Genomic DNA, 13,072 nt, shown 5'->3' on the forward strand with positions numbered 1-13,072 from the left:
AATCCTGAGGTTCATCTGCCGGGGCCAAGCACGCTTGGACGGTGGCAGCGAGGTCCTCAGGACGTAGATGGATTGCCTTATGGGCTAACGAGCTCCATCTGCCCGGGGAGGGGCCCCGACCGGGAATCGAACCCGGGTCTCTGCAGTGACAGTGCAGTGTGTTTTCCTCTACACCACCGGGGGCTCCCTCTCAATCAATTAAACAGGCAACGAAAGGCCCTTGGAGCTTGTGCTGTAATTGCAGGGAAAAGAAAGCACCAGACTGCTGGTTAAAGACTCCCAAAAGGGAAACATGAGACAGCTGCAATGAAAAGTCTACTCTAGATACATTTTTTTTTAATTGGCCCTTAAATGTTAAGCTTCTTCTGCAAGACTGTCTTTCCTTTGAAGCATTTGAAACTTCCAAAGGTAGGTCAATATTTTTGTTCTATAGAAATAAACATTTGGCTTGTGAACATTACACAAACTCCATTTGTTGTAAGACAAAATCCAAAAGGATAAAAAAGATCTTTGCATCTTAAAAATCAAACAAAAAAGGAAAGAAATCATCATTCCCCACCTTCCTTTCAGTGGCTCCAGGCTTACCCCTAAAGATTCTAATAGTGGCAGAATAGTTTTGCCTCTCAGCCAAACCACTTCAGTTATGGAAACTGCAAAATGGCTCTGCTTGTCTTTCAAACAGGAATGAAGTTGGGAGAGAGATGTCAGCTTACAGCATATTTCAGCACTGCTTTTTAGTGCTGTAAGCAGAAACACGCTCCTCACGTTCCTGACCACTTTAGGAGGAATAACCAGTGCAGTAAAACACGGAGTTCAGGGTACAGCTCATCGCAGCCACTCTGTTACAGAAAATCCCCCATCTATCTCTGAACACTAAGTTCTTTGCTTTTCTGCTTAATGTTACTCTTCTGGGTAAAAAAGAATTCAAGGCCCAGAGACATATTATTTTTGCGTAATAAGGTTATACATATGGATTCAACTTAGCAAGGAAATGTCAACTTAAGGCTTGTCTTCATGAGGAAATTTACTGTAACTAGTCTACCAGTATAATTATATTGCTGTAGTTCTACTGGTAAAATTCCCCTGTTGAGCCTTATTCATAACAACAGCTGCCTTTATGGTTTATTTTTGTCGACTATGCCAAAAAGGGCCCCTGCTCCAGAAAGGCCACAACAATTCACAGGGGAGGAGGGGAAGGAGCTATGCCAGTGCAACTGGAGAGGTAGAAAGAATAACAGTATAGAAACGGCAGTATTTCTATATACTCATGAATTATTTGCTACAACTCCCCCCCCCCCCCAAGCCCTAGCAGAAAACTATACTGCACATCAGATATCATTGCAGGTAAAGTATGTGCCAGTTTCATAATGCATTTTAAGGTTTTGGTAAAGGCCCCTGAGCCAGACCCTGCTCTGCATCAGCCCCTCTGTGTACATCCTTTTGTTCTCGCCTTCTCCCCAGATGCTGCAGTGCCTTTCCCAGAAACACACTCTTTCCCCCCACTCCCTTCCAGGAGCGATGCCTCGCAGCCCAGCAACTGCCCAGGGCCCCTAGGACAGAGCACTGACCTTCCAAAATTAATGGGTGCTAAAGACCAGCCCCCCTAGTTTACAGTTTACAGGGACCAAGGATAGCTGGAAAGCAAAGAGCACTCTTTGCAAAAAGGATTTTAAAACAATTGCCCTTCACTTAGGCAGTGCAAGAATGCTGAGCTAGACAAAACAATGAGCCATCTGTGCGCCCTTCCCTCCTTCCCTTGTCTCTATCCTCCAGGCTTAAATCAGAGCTCCCCAAGAATGGCCGGGTCCCCCTTCACGTCCGCCCACCCTGTTTACAGCCTGCAAAAAGCGCCAGTTTTTCGGCCTTTTTTTTTTCTTTTTCTTTTTATTCTTAAGAGCCCTTGCAAAATCTTCCTTTAAACCTCAGCCCTTTGTCAGGTGGTATCCCATCTACCCAGCTTTGTTAAGTGATCAAAAAATGCCTCCCACCAGTGATCCATTCCTTGTTTACTATCCCTGGAGGCAGAGTGGCACTCAGGAGCCCTAGTCACCCCTTTGTCCAAGGAAGGGAATAACATCTGAATGGGAGACCACCAAGATTTGCAGCCCTCTTTTGTTAGCCTGGTGTCACTGCCTATTGGGCCTTGATTCAAAATTGAGATGACAGTAGAGAGGCAGCTGAGTTAGGTAATCGCTACGAGTTTCCAGCTTAGAAGTGAGAAACACCAATAGCCCAAAAATCAAATACCATTGGCAACTTTATTACCAGTGGTAATTTGTTGCTACCAATTGTAACCATTGTCTCATCAAGAAACACTTACTATTCTAATACTAGTCAGGAAGGTATGTTCCCAACACTAAATCTGCATTGAGGGAAAAAAAGTGGATCAATAACATTCAGCTCTATCTCTTCAAATATCAGTTTGTTCTTATCACTACTCCAGGAAGCAAATGGAATAAAAAAGTCAACTCTCTTTTGATCTCTCAGCTGGAATGGCCACACAGCTCAAAAATGCTTTTACCTTCATGTCCCACTGACAAAAAAAAGAAATCCTTAAATTCCTAATTTTTAGAACAACCTAAACAGATATTTATCCCATAAAGCAATCTTTCACTAGATGACCCAATTTTGATCCTCCCCAGTCACTACTCCTCCTGGTAGGCTGAACTTAATGGGAGAGTAGAGTCTGAAAGCTCTCCCACATCATCCAGCACTAACCCAGCTGGGAGGTGAGAGAAAGAAAGCCCTGCCTCAGATCAACTCTCCTTCCATGTGCCAAGATCATAAAAGTGGAAGTTCTCCTGGCAAAAAAAAAAAAAAAAAAAATCATCCAGTTTGAGCACTATGTCCCTTCCCCTGCATGACAGTGAGAGGCTCATCTTACTGGGATGCACATGCAGATGCACTAAACAGGAAGTGGGGCTTGGCCTTCAGGAACGCTCAGCTATAAACCTACTTCCCATCTTTTTCCCCCTTTTCTTTGATTGAAAGCAGTCCTTCTTGTAAATTCAACTACTGTGCTGTAAATGCTAAATGAATTTCCTTCAATGCTTCAAAAAAACCATTCCAAACCTAACACAGTTGAAGCATGGTCTCGTCCCACAGCCTCTGCAGGCAAACACAGACAGACCTCAGCACAAAGTGGGTTGCTCTCCGTAGGTGGCCCACATCTTTCATTTCATTAAGGGTACTAACTACCTCCAGCAAATGACATTTGGAAGCCAAGTGTGCAGCGCCCAGGAGGAGGAAAAAATATTTCCCTTTGGTGACCATAGCTTCAAGGGAGGTCTGCCTCCAGCAGTCAAACACAAGGCTTAGAGGGTTCTGGTGTATTGCAAAGCCATTGAAGGGACACCCTTAGTGGGGCACCTAAATAGGCATAACGCTTGGTTTAACTGGGCTTTTTGCCTGGGAAATAGGGAGTTAAATTTTACAAGATCACACCTGTGCATATGCTTCTTTAAAATGTCTCCACAATTTTTAAACTCCTTGGTCAAATTCAATCAAGTCCTTCAAAGGAAGACTTGTCCCCAAAATGTCTACATGTCACATTTCTACAAAGTATGCAAAACCAAACAGCCAGACAGAAGAGAAGGATGTACAGGTGCTCCCAGTAATCAAGTTCCAGTAGAAGCACAGCTGTATTACTAGACACCAGACAATCCACACAGGAGAGACTTAAAATAAGTGCCTTCATTTTATGAAAAGCTCAGTTTAACTCATATCTTTATAGGCATGAAAAAATCTAACCACAATGTAGCTGTAAAATTAAGTACTTTATTAGAATTTGTTAGCCATAGATAAATTCTATGTATTTTAGACTAAGAATTTCAGAAGGAGAGTGTTAGCTCTCATATATTTTAGCTCTCATAAAGAACTCACATATTGTAGTAAGGTTGGAAGTTCCCAAGGGAAAGTGTGTAGTTTATAATTTCTTGAGAAGATTTGTTACAGGCAAGAATTTTGATAAAACAGAGACAGTTGCTTGCACCCGTGAAGAGATGATAAAAGCGAGAAAGAAGACAAAATAGATTACACAAGACTGGGTTTAGGTCTTAAACCATGTCCAGAAGGCAGAAAACTGCACCAGAACCAAGGACTCAAGAGAAAAACAAGTGATTTGAGGGGGGCATACTGTGGGAGAAAATGGGGTGGGATAGGTGAGGTAATCCTTGAATCTTTAATTAGAGGGTGGTATAAAGTTATGAAACCTGTGTGATTCCAGATTCACTCTCTGGATTTTTTCTGATGGACCCAGCACTGCAATAAATATGTGTGCTTTTTGGCTTTCTATACTCAAAACTTTGAGTCTTGAGAGTCTCTTCTCTGACTTTTCGGCATCAACGAGACAAACGCATTAAAAATCAGATTTTATCCCTCCATGCAGCTAAACCACTCATTCCAACTCTGACAGATTCTCAAATAAGCTACCATTAAAAGAAAATACCTTTTTTTGGTCACAGAACTCCCTAATTCCATTGCCTCTTCCTTCCCACTCTGCCATGAACCTTCTCCTTCCCTCCGCCTCAGACAAAAGACCAAATGGAAAAATAAGAATTACATTTGTGGTCAGTCTTTCACAGACAAACAAGACCTAGGAAGAAAAATGAAGTCCAGAGTATGGTTCCCACCTAGGACTCTCTCTCCTCCAAGTCCTAACTCTTGTACCTCTTTCCTAAACTGATGCTCACTAATATCCTCATCCATGTTATTCCCTTTAGCTGGGGCAGATGCTCCACCTCCAGTAACTGTAGGAAGAAGAAACATTTCTTCAGTACACTGGCTTAAATTTAATTCCCACAGATGAAGCCAAGGCAACACAAAGACCTGGAAGAAGCCTTTCAAGGTGATTGTAAACCTCTACAAACAACCCATCACATCATCAGCATCACGAAGTCTGACCAGGAACAGAACTACTGTTTCCTGATCTTCAATTTGAGCACCCAATCTTATGTCCCTGTTCCATAGGCTGAAGTAGCTACCACACAGCCACTCCTGACACAGCAGGTGTCCTTTAACTTCAGAGACAACAGCCTAGAAAACAAAACCAGGATGAATAAGGAAGGGTTTACAGATCTATGTGATTATTTAAGAAAGTCCTCAGATTCCTCTTTGTGAAATATGCTTCAACGCTACATTTGAAAGCAACTGGACACCCACGAAAGATGGAAGAAAACCTTGAGTTTTAAACTATTTTCTTTGAATTCCAGGCTCAACTCCCAAACTAAACTGATTTGATCTTTAATCTCTAAAGGTAGACATGCTGAAATCTAAAATATCTTATCTGAAATATGGATCCACAACCACCACCACCTCTCTCTAACTTAGTGTCTTCCAAAAGCCCCCCTATTTTATCCCATTTTCATGAAAACAAAGAGGGGCACAGTCAGTCTTCACCATTTTAAAAGCGTTCACTGTCACCTTGGAGTTCGCTGTAATATTTCAGCCGTCCTCTAGGCATGTGGTTTATAAAGCACTTAGGGACCCATTAAACAGCAAAATTTAAGGCCAAAGGCTGGCAAGCTGAGGGCAGTGAGCTTTTAAATTTATGAAAGGCTACAGAACTAAGAGGCCACTAAAGTGACAGCTGTCAGCACCACTCTGTCCTATATTCATGCAGGTTCAAAGGAGAAGCCAGCACGCACTCAAAAGAAAGAGAGCACTCCTTCCAACTTTCAGGCTATTTTCTAAATACTCTTTTCAAACTCCTTTTATACTCAGAAAAAGCCTTCCAGAAAACATCCACCCCTCTGCAAGCCTTGCATTTGTTACCTGATCCAGTTTTGCGCTCCTTTTTCTTCCTCCCAGCTCTAACAAGCATCCTTGCCCTTTTACAAGTTAAGGTCATTCAGAGGATCTATACAAGCAAGCAGAACACAAGCTGGACTGGGGATCTTGAAAGGCTCATGCTTACCCTCACCTTTAATAGGGAGGCACCACCCACAGAGACAACACGTTATCCCGGCATGCACCGCTCCCTCCTGATCCAAATGGTAAGCAGCACAAATCAAAAGGACCACAGCAAGTTGGAACCTGTTGGCTCAGCGGGTGGTACCCTGCATCTGTAATAGAGATGAAGGCAGCTGTAATCTCTTTGGGTTTATGCAAATAGGATGCTGCACTTCGGCTCCTGGCCAGCCGCCGTGGAAAAAAAAACAAAACCAAAAAAACCAAAACCCCACCACCATTGTTAATCTGAGGATGGTGTAGTAAACATCAAAACACAGCTGGTCTGTTTCTTCTTGGGATGTGGGAAGGCCACAAATAAAAATCTTATCTCTTAACCTAGCCATAATCTAAGCTTCGCTATCTATTGTAGCTCTGAATTACAACCCTGCAATTTTAATATAAATAAGATTATTCAAGGCATTCAGGAGTTCTATCACATCATGGTTTTTATTTTCCATGTACTTCTTTACATTGTTAACCAAAAGGATGAGCACTGGAACTACAGAACATTTAAGTAAAGATTCAGCCTTGGCCTCAGAGCAAACTGGAGACAGAAGTCAGTCTGATGTAAATGCACATCCCTTCTTAGCTCCCTGGACAACCCTACAAAGCCCTGTGTCAGCACAATCCAGTGCTGGAACACATCCTGGCACTGCAGTATCACAGAATCACAGAATGGGTAAGGTTGGAAGAGGCCACAGTGGCTCATCTGGTCCAACCTCCTGCTCAGGCAGGGTCGTCCTAGAGCACATGGTACAGAACTGCAGCCAGATGGTTCCTGAATATCTCCAGTGAGGGAAACTCCACATCTTCCCTGGGCAATCTGTTCCAGTGCTTTGTCACCTGCACAGGAAGTGTATTACGAGTTCTTCCTCATATTCAGGCAGAACTTCCTGTGCATCAGTTTCTGCCCATTGCCTCTTGTCCTATTGCTTGGCACCACTGAGAAAAGTCTGGTTCCATCCTCCTGACACTCTCCATTCAGACACTTAGACACTGAGGAGGTCCCCTCTCATACATCTCTTCTCCAGGCTGAACAGGACCAGCTTTCTCAGCCTTTCCTCATAAGAAAGATGCTCCAATTCCTTAGTCATCCACTGAACCAACTTCATTAGCTCCATGTTCCTCTTGTTCTGAGGAGGACAGAACTGGGCACAGCACTTCAGATGAGGCCTCACTAGGGCAGAGTAGAGGGGCAGGATCACCTCTTTTGACCTGCTGGCACTGTTCTTCCTAATGTACCCCAGGATACCATTTGCCTTCTTGACCACAAGGACACGCTGCTGGCTCATGGACAGCTGGTTGTCTACCAGGACCCCCAGGGCCTTCTCCACAAAGCTAAATTCCAACAGGTCAGTCCCCAACCTGTGCTGGTGTCTGGGGTTACTCTTCCCCAGTTGGAAGAACCCTGAATTTGCTTTTGCCGAATTTCAGACAGTTCTTCTCTGCCCATCCCTCCAACCTGTCGAGGCCCTTCTGAAGGGCTGCACGGCACTCTGGGGTATCGCAGAATCAGAGAATCACAGAATATACTGACTTGGAAGGGATCCACAAGGATCATCGAGTCCAACTCCTGGCCCTGCACAGGACCATCTATCCTCAAGAGTCACACCATGTGCCTGACAGTGTTGTACAAACGCTTCTTGAACTCTGTCAGGCTTGGTGCTGAGAGCACTTCTCTGGGAAGCCTGTTCCAGTGCCCGACCACCCCCGAGTGAAGAACCTTTTCCTAATATCGAACCTAATCCTTCCCTGAAACAACTTCAGGCCATTTCCTCTGGTTCTGTTACTGGTGACCCCAGAGAAGAGATCAGTGCCTGCCCCTCCTGCCAGCTTTGTGTCATAAGTGAACTTGCTGAGGAGGCATCAACCCCTTCATCCAAGCCACTGATGGAGAAGTTAAACAATACTGGGGGACACCAATAGTGACAGGTTTCCATCTAAACCCTGTGCCACTGATTATGGCCCTCTGGGATCTGCTCTTCAGCCAGTTCTCAATCCACTTCACTGTCCACTCATCCAGTCCACACATCTTGAGTTTGCCTATGAGGATGTTGTGAGAGACAGTGTTGAAAGCCTTGCTGAAGTCGAGGTAGACAATATCCACTGCTCTTCCTTCACTCATCCAGGTAGTTGTTTCATTGTAGAAAGCCAAGTTTGTCAAGCCTGATTTACTTTTAGTGAATTCATGTTCCTGATCACCTTTTTGTCATCTCTGTGAATAGAGACGGCCCCCAGAATGGGTGGCTCCATCACCTTTCCAGGGAATGACGTGAGGCTGACTGACTCATAGCTCCCTGGGTCCTCCTTCCTGCCCTTTATTCCAGTCTTCGGACACCTCTCCTGACCTCCACAATCTTTCAAAGACAATCGTGAATGGCCTAGCTATGCTGTCCACCAGCTCTCTTAGCACTCATGGATGCATCCCATCAGGGTCCAAGGATTGTGGATGTCAAGTTTTCCTTGGTGTTCTCTAACCCAATCCTCCTTGACCAAGATAAAGTCTTCCCTCCAACATTCCTTTATACTCATCTCCTGGGTCAGAGATTCCTGGAGGCTGGTCTTGTCAGTGAAGACTGATGCAAAGGTGGCATTCAGCAGTAGCTGAAGCTGATGTTGCCACTGATGGAGTCAAATTCCAGCTACGCCTGCTGATGCTGCCTTCCTCAAACACCTGTCCTCCATATGGAGCCATAAAATTAAATACTTTAGAAATTGTTAGCCATAGAATTTATGTATTTTAGACTAAGCATTTCAGAAGGAGAGTGCCAGCCATAAAGCTCATGTATTTTAGTAAGGTTGGAAGTTCTCAAGAGAAAGTGCATAGTTTATAATTTCTTGTGAAGATTCTTTACAGGAAAGAATTTTGATAAAAACAGAGAGGGTTGCTTGCACCTGTGAAGAGACTGATAGAAAGCGAGAAAGATGATAAAACAGATCCACAAGACCGGGTTTAGGCCTTGAACCAGTTCCAGAAGGCGGGAAACTGCCAGAACCAAGGAGTCAAGAGAAGAACACAGCAAGAAAGACACTGATGCCTGGCATTAGGGGTTGCTTTACGACCTTCGAAGCAATTCGAGGGGGGCATATGGTGGGTGGAAAATAGGGTGGAACAGGTGAGGTAATCCTTGAATCTGTAATTGGAGAGTTGTTTAAAGTTATGAAACCTGTGTGACTCGGGCTGCATACTTTGGGATTTTTTTCTGATGCACACGGTGCTGAAATAAACATGTGTGCTTTTTGCTGATGGCCTGGCATTGGAGCACGAATCTGCAATTGCCAGCTGGGGCACCGTGCTTTGTGTAGATGCACACGGACACGTTCCTTACTGCTGGCATTGCTGGGGGTGTTGCTGCTGGCAAGGGGTGGAGAAGGGCACCAGAGCAGTTGACTCCTCTCTCACAATGGAACCAGTCAGATGGTCCCTGCCCACTGACACGCTGCACACACACTCGCCACTGCAGTGCAGAATCTCCTCAGAAAGCAAGAACAGTCTGATAAAAGGCTCTACTTTAACCCTGCTGAACAGATTCAAGAAGTCACACATTTGTTTTGACTTGAAAGGAGATAAAAAAAGCTAAAAACAGAGTATAACTTGCAAAAACATCCTGGAAGGATTTCTGCTGCCACTCAAGTTGTGCAACATGCTCAACTGGAGAGACTTATTTCCATGCAAGCAGCTTGGCATGAAATCCCACCGAAAGGCCTGTGGTTCCCTAATGTTGTCATGACGTCATGATTTAGGATTTTTAGAGCTATCAGCCCAGCACAGCTGGTGTCATGGTTGCAATTATACCATGAAACACTGAGGGGTTTTAAATGAAAAAGGTTTCCCTGTTTGAAATTCTTAGATTTCTTCCATGTTATTCTGTGGATTCTTAAAACCAGACCAGTTCCGCAAGCAGAGCATAGCTGATATTTAAGCAGAGCAGGAAACAGTGCTGCTTTAACTGAAAATAAATCTGTCAACAAGGAGGCACAGGGAGAGCTCCACTTCAGACTGTTCAGGTTCTTATTAAAAAATATAAATTAAAGTCAACATTTTCACATTATTTGCTACATCTGTTTGCCGTTCCATTATAAATAAAAATACAGGGGCCTCCAATTCAGTGTTAGTTCACTCAGCAAAATCAAAGAGTCCTTTTCATTTAAAACTGCATTACGATTGCTCTAGATTGTACTGTATTACCAGAGGAGGTCCACAAGTAATAAGCTATGCATTACCCAAAGTCAAGCTGGGCAATTAAAAAGACCTTTGTCAGTGTACTATTCTTGCCTTTCTAAAGGATGAAGGACAGCAAGGTTATGGAAGCACATCCCTTTTGTAGGAACCTTGCTGACTGTCACAAGCAGATCCAGCTCTCTAGTCTTTGCAGAGACAGCTGGGAAACCAAAAAACCCACAAACTCACTCTTATCTCCAGAGGCCAGGGCAATTGAGCAGAGTTCAGTGCCACACCAGCTTTAAAAGAAATATGGCAAAGATTTAAACAACTCCCCTGTCACCTCATGCTCCTGCCAATCCTTCTGCAGCATGTTTTACCTGGGACAGTAGAACCCCACAGCCCTTCCAGCAACAAAGAGACTGATACCCATTTTCTTAAACAAAAGCTTTATTGTTTATTGTTCTCCTGTTGGAGAACAAGAGCCTCCTGAGTGCATAGGAAATCCACCACATTCCTGCAGTGTGCACCCAGGCCTAGTCTGAAGTGCAGTCCCCATGGCCATCGCATTTCAAGAGTAGTTGGCAAACAGCAATTGCTCTTGGGAGTGAGAATTGCTGGTGAGTGCTCAGCTCCTTTGAAAATCGTCTCTTGGGCAGGCTACAGTGCTCACCTACCCGATGGTAACTTCAGCTTCAGTGTTTAAGAGATGTGTAGATCTTGAAAACGTCTACCATACGCATAATTGTAAGTTAAGACTTTTGGACACAAAAGCAGAACCCACCCACTTGACAGCACAACTAGTATTAAGTTTTGTGGCTCCAAGAATGAGGCCAAATTAAAGGTGACAGACTGTAGACAGCTTAACATCTCAGGGCAAGTGACACAGGAACACAGTGCTCTGGAGCCAGGAAGACTGTTCCTGCCACACAAGAGAGAAGGGAAACATATGCATGTACTCAGGGCACAGAGATCACCTCAACGGATCTGAGCAGGCCTATGCTGAAGAGGTTGCAGCCAGTATCCCAAAAGCAGCACAGCAATGATGGCTTACTATCTGCATGCAGTGCCCAGCTGCAGGAGCCTCTGGCAGTGTGATGCCAGGGGCAGTCAAGGCACACCCGCTCCCTTAAGCCTCCTCCCAGGATCACGTCCAGGCAGGGCAGTTGGGGACTTCAGACCTCCCAGGGCATGGCACAGATTTTCCTCCTGCTTCACTCAGCAGGCCTTGGAAATCACCTGCAGCTTTTGTCTAGAGATGGGAGTTTAATTCCTGTGCCTTGCAACCAGCAAAAGGCATGTCCCACTACCTCAACCCAAACTTCCAGACCAAACCATATGACAGTATGAAGAGTTAGGAGGTCTCATGCCAGGAAGTTATTTAAAATTGTGACATTCCACCTGTGTGACACTTCTGATCCTCCACCCCCAAGTGTTCTGCTACAGAAGCACAACAGGTTTTGGGAGTGAGAACTCAGAGCATGTACCAGGACCAAGGAAGCCGTGTCTTTACAGAATTTGCATCTTCATTCATAAAAACACAACAACCTTCATGTCTTCAGCTGAGACCCTCATGTCCACTCCCTGCTCTCACCCAAAACTGTCAGAAAAAAGTCCGAGTAAAAAGAACAGTCTCATTATGGAAAAAACTCAGGTTGGCAAGTCACCAAAGAAAAGAAGTCAATACAGCTCTTACTCCCTCCGAAATTAGTCCCATCACAACAAGGTGGGCAAACACAGGTTATCTAATCTTGGCAACCTCAGATTTTCAGTGGCATAGATGACATATGATCTGAGAACAAAGGCACCACATGAAGGCCTACATGCCCATACTAGGGTCTCTTGTGGAAGCAAGGGAAGGAAGCCTTTATTTCTTTCACTTGCCCTACTTTTCCTCTGCCCCTGCTACTAATGACTGGAGTTAGCTGTTAGACGTGTTGGTTAAATGTCCCAGGCAGATATCTGTGACATTGGGTCCTGTATAAACTCCAGTCTTAAGAGACTTGTCTTCTGAAAAACGGTTCTGTAATCACACACACAAGGAGGAAAAACAAAACAGGAGAAACTGCCTTGAGGACATGGGTAAGGTTAAAGAAACTGCCTGACTGCTGCTGTCACAAGAGAAGCATTTGGGTGAAAAAAAAAATGGTGGCTGAACCTTAATCAAGACAAACAAAAGGAGGAAAGCTTGGGTGAGCAAACTGGGGCCCTTGCTGCAACATTCATCAAGGATATTTACCCTGCAACCATGAAACAATGCAAAGAGAATTTCACTAAACAACAACAGCAGAAACCTTGTGGCATTTCTGGCCGGATAAAAGGCCACGTTCAAAGCCCCGAGATCATGACTGCTTAGCTACTGCTACTCACTTCAACTGGAGTTAAGGAGCAAGGTCAGTTAAAGAAAGACAAGGGTAAGATTAGCTCATGCTCCCTGCTTGGTCTAAAACAAAATGTCTGCTAGAAACCATCCTTACCAAGAAGCTAAGATAATAATTTAATTACTGGAGAAAAGACAGTCAAATAATTAGAGTTTTATGCTTCTGTTACACAAATTGGCACTTTATACAGCAGCCACTGGGGTGGCAGTCTGCTGACAGTAACACTGCTGCGCCAGCAATAGGAAAAATGCCCTTACAGCAGTTTTCCAGAGGAAGGCATTTAACATGCACAGGGAGGGGTCAGGATTTAGGCATATGACCATAACAGACTACCAACAGTGAAAAACACAACAAGACAGACAGTTAAAAGAAAATTTCCCAACCAGTTAAACGAAATAAAAAAAAAACCAAAAAACAAAACCTAACAAAAAACAACTCGACTTAACACAGAAAAGAAATATATTGTCTTCAAAGCCTGCAGAGGGGAACATAGAAATCCCTCTACATACAAGAATAGGCATACCTCATCCTTTGTGAGACCAGGGCTAGGGTATTCTCAGCAGAAAACCAGCTGTTCAAA

At 44.2% G+C, this 13,072-nt stretch overlaps 1 protein-coding gene across 4 annotated transcripts in view; it reads right to left on the bottom strand.

The window, feature by feature from the left end:
• SUFU (SUFU negative regulator of hedgehog signaling) overlaps nucleotides 1-13,072 on the bottom strand; it is a 98,064-nt gene that overhangs the window by 78,893 nt on the left and 6,099 nt on the right. The gene's annotated exons all lie outside the window — the stretch shown is intronic.

The sequence above is a fragment of the Empidonax traillii genome, unplaced genomic scaffold (assembly GCF_003031625.1).
Source record: "Empidonax traillii isolate 1590-97213 ecotype Southwest subspecies unplaced genomic scaffold, ASM303162v1 scaffold27:size3997909, whole genome shotgun sequence".
NCBI classification, from domain to species: Eukaryota; Metazoa; Chordata; class Aves; order Passeriformes; family Tyrannidae; genus Empidonax; species Empidonax traillii.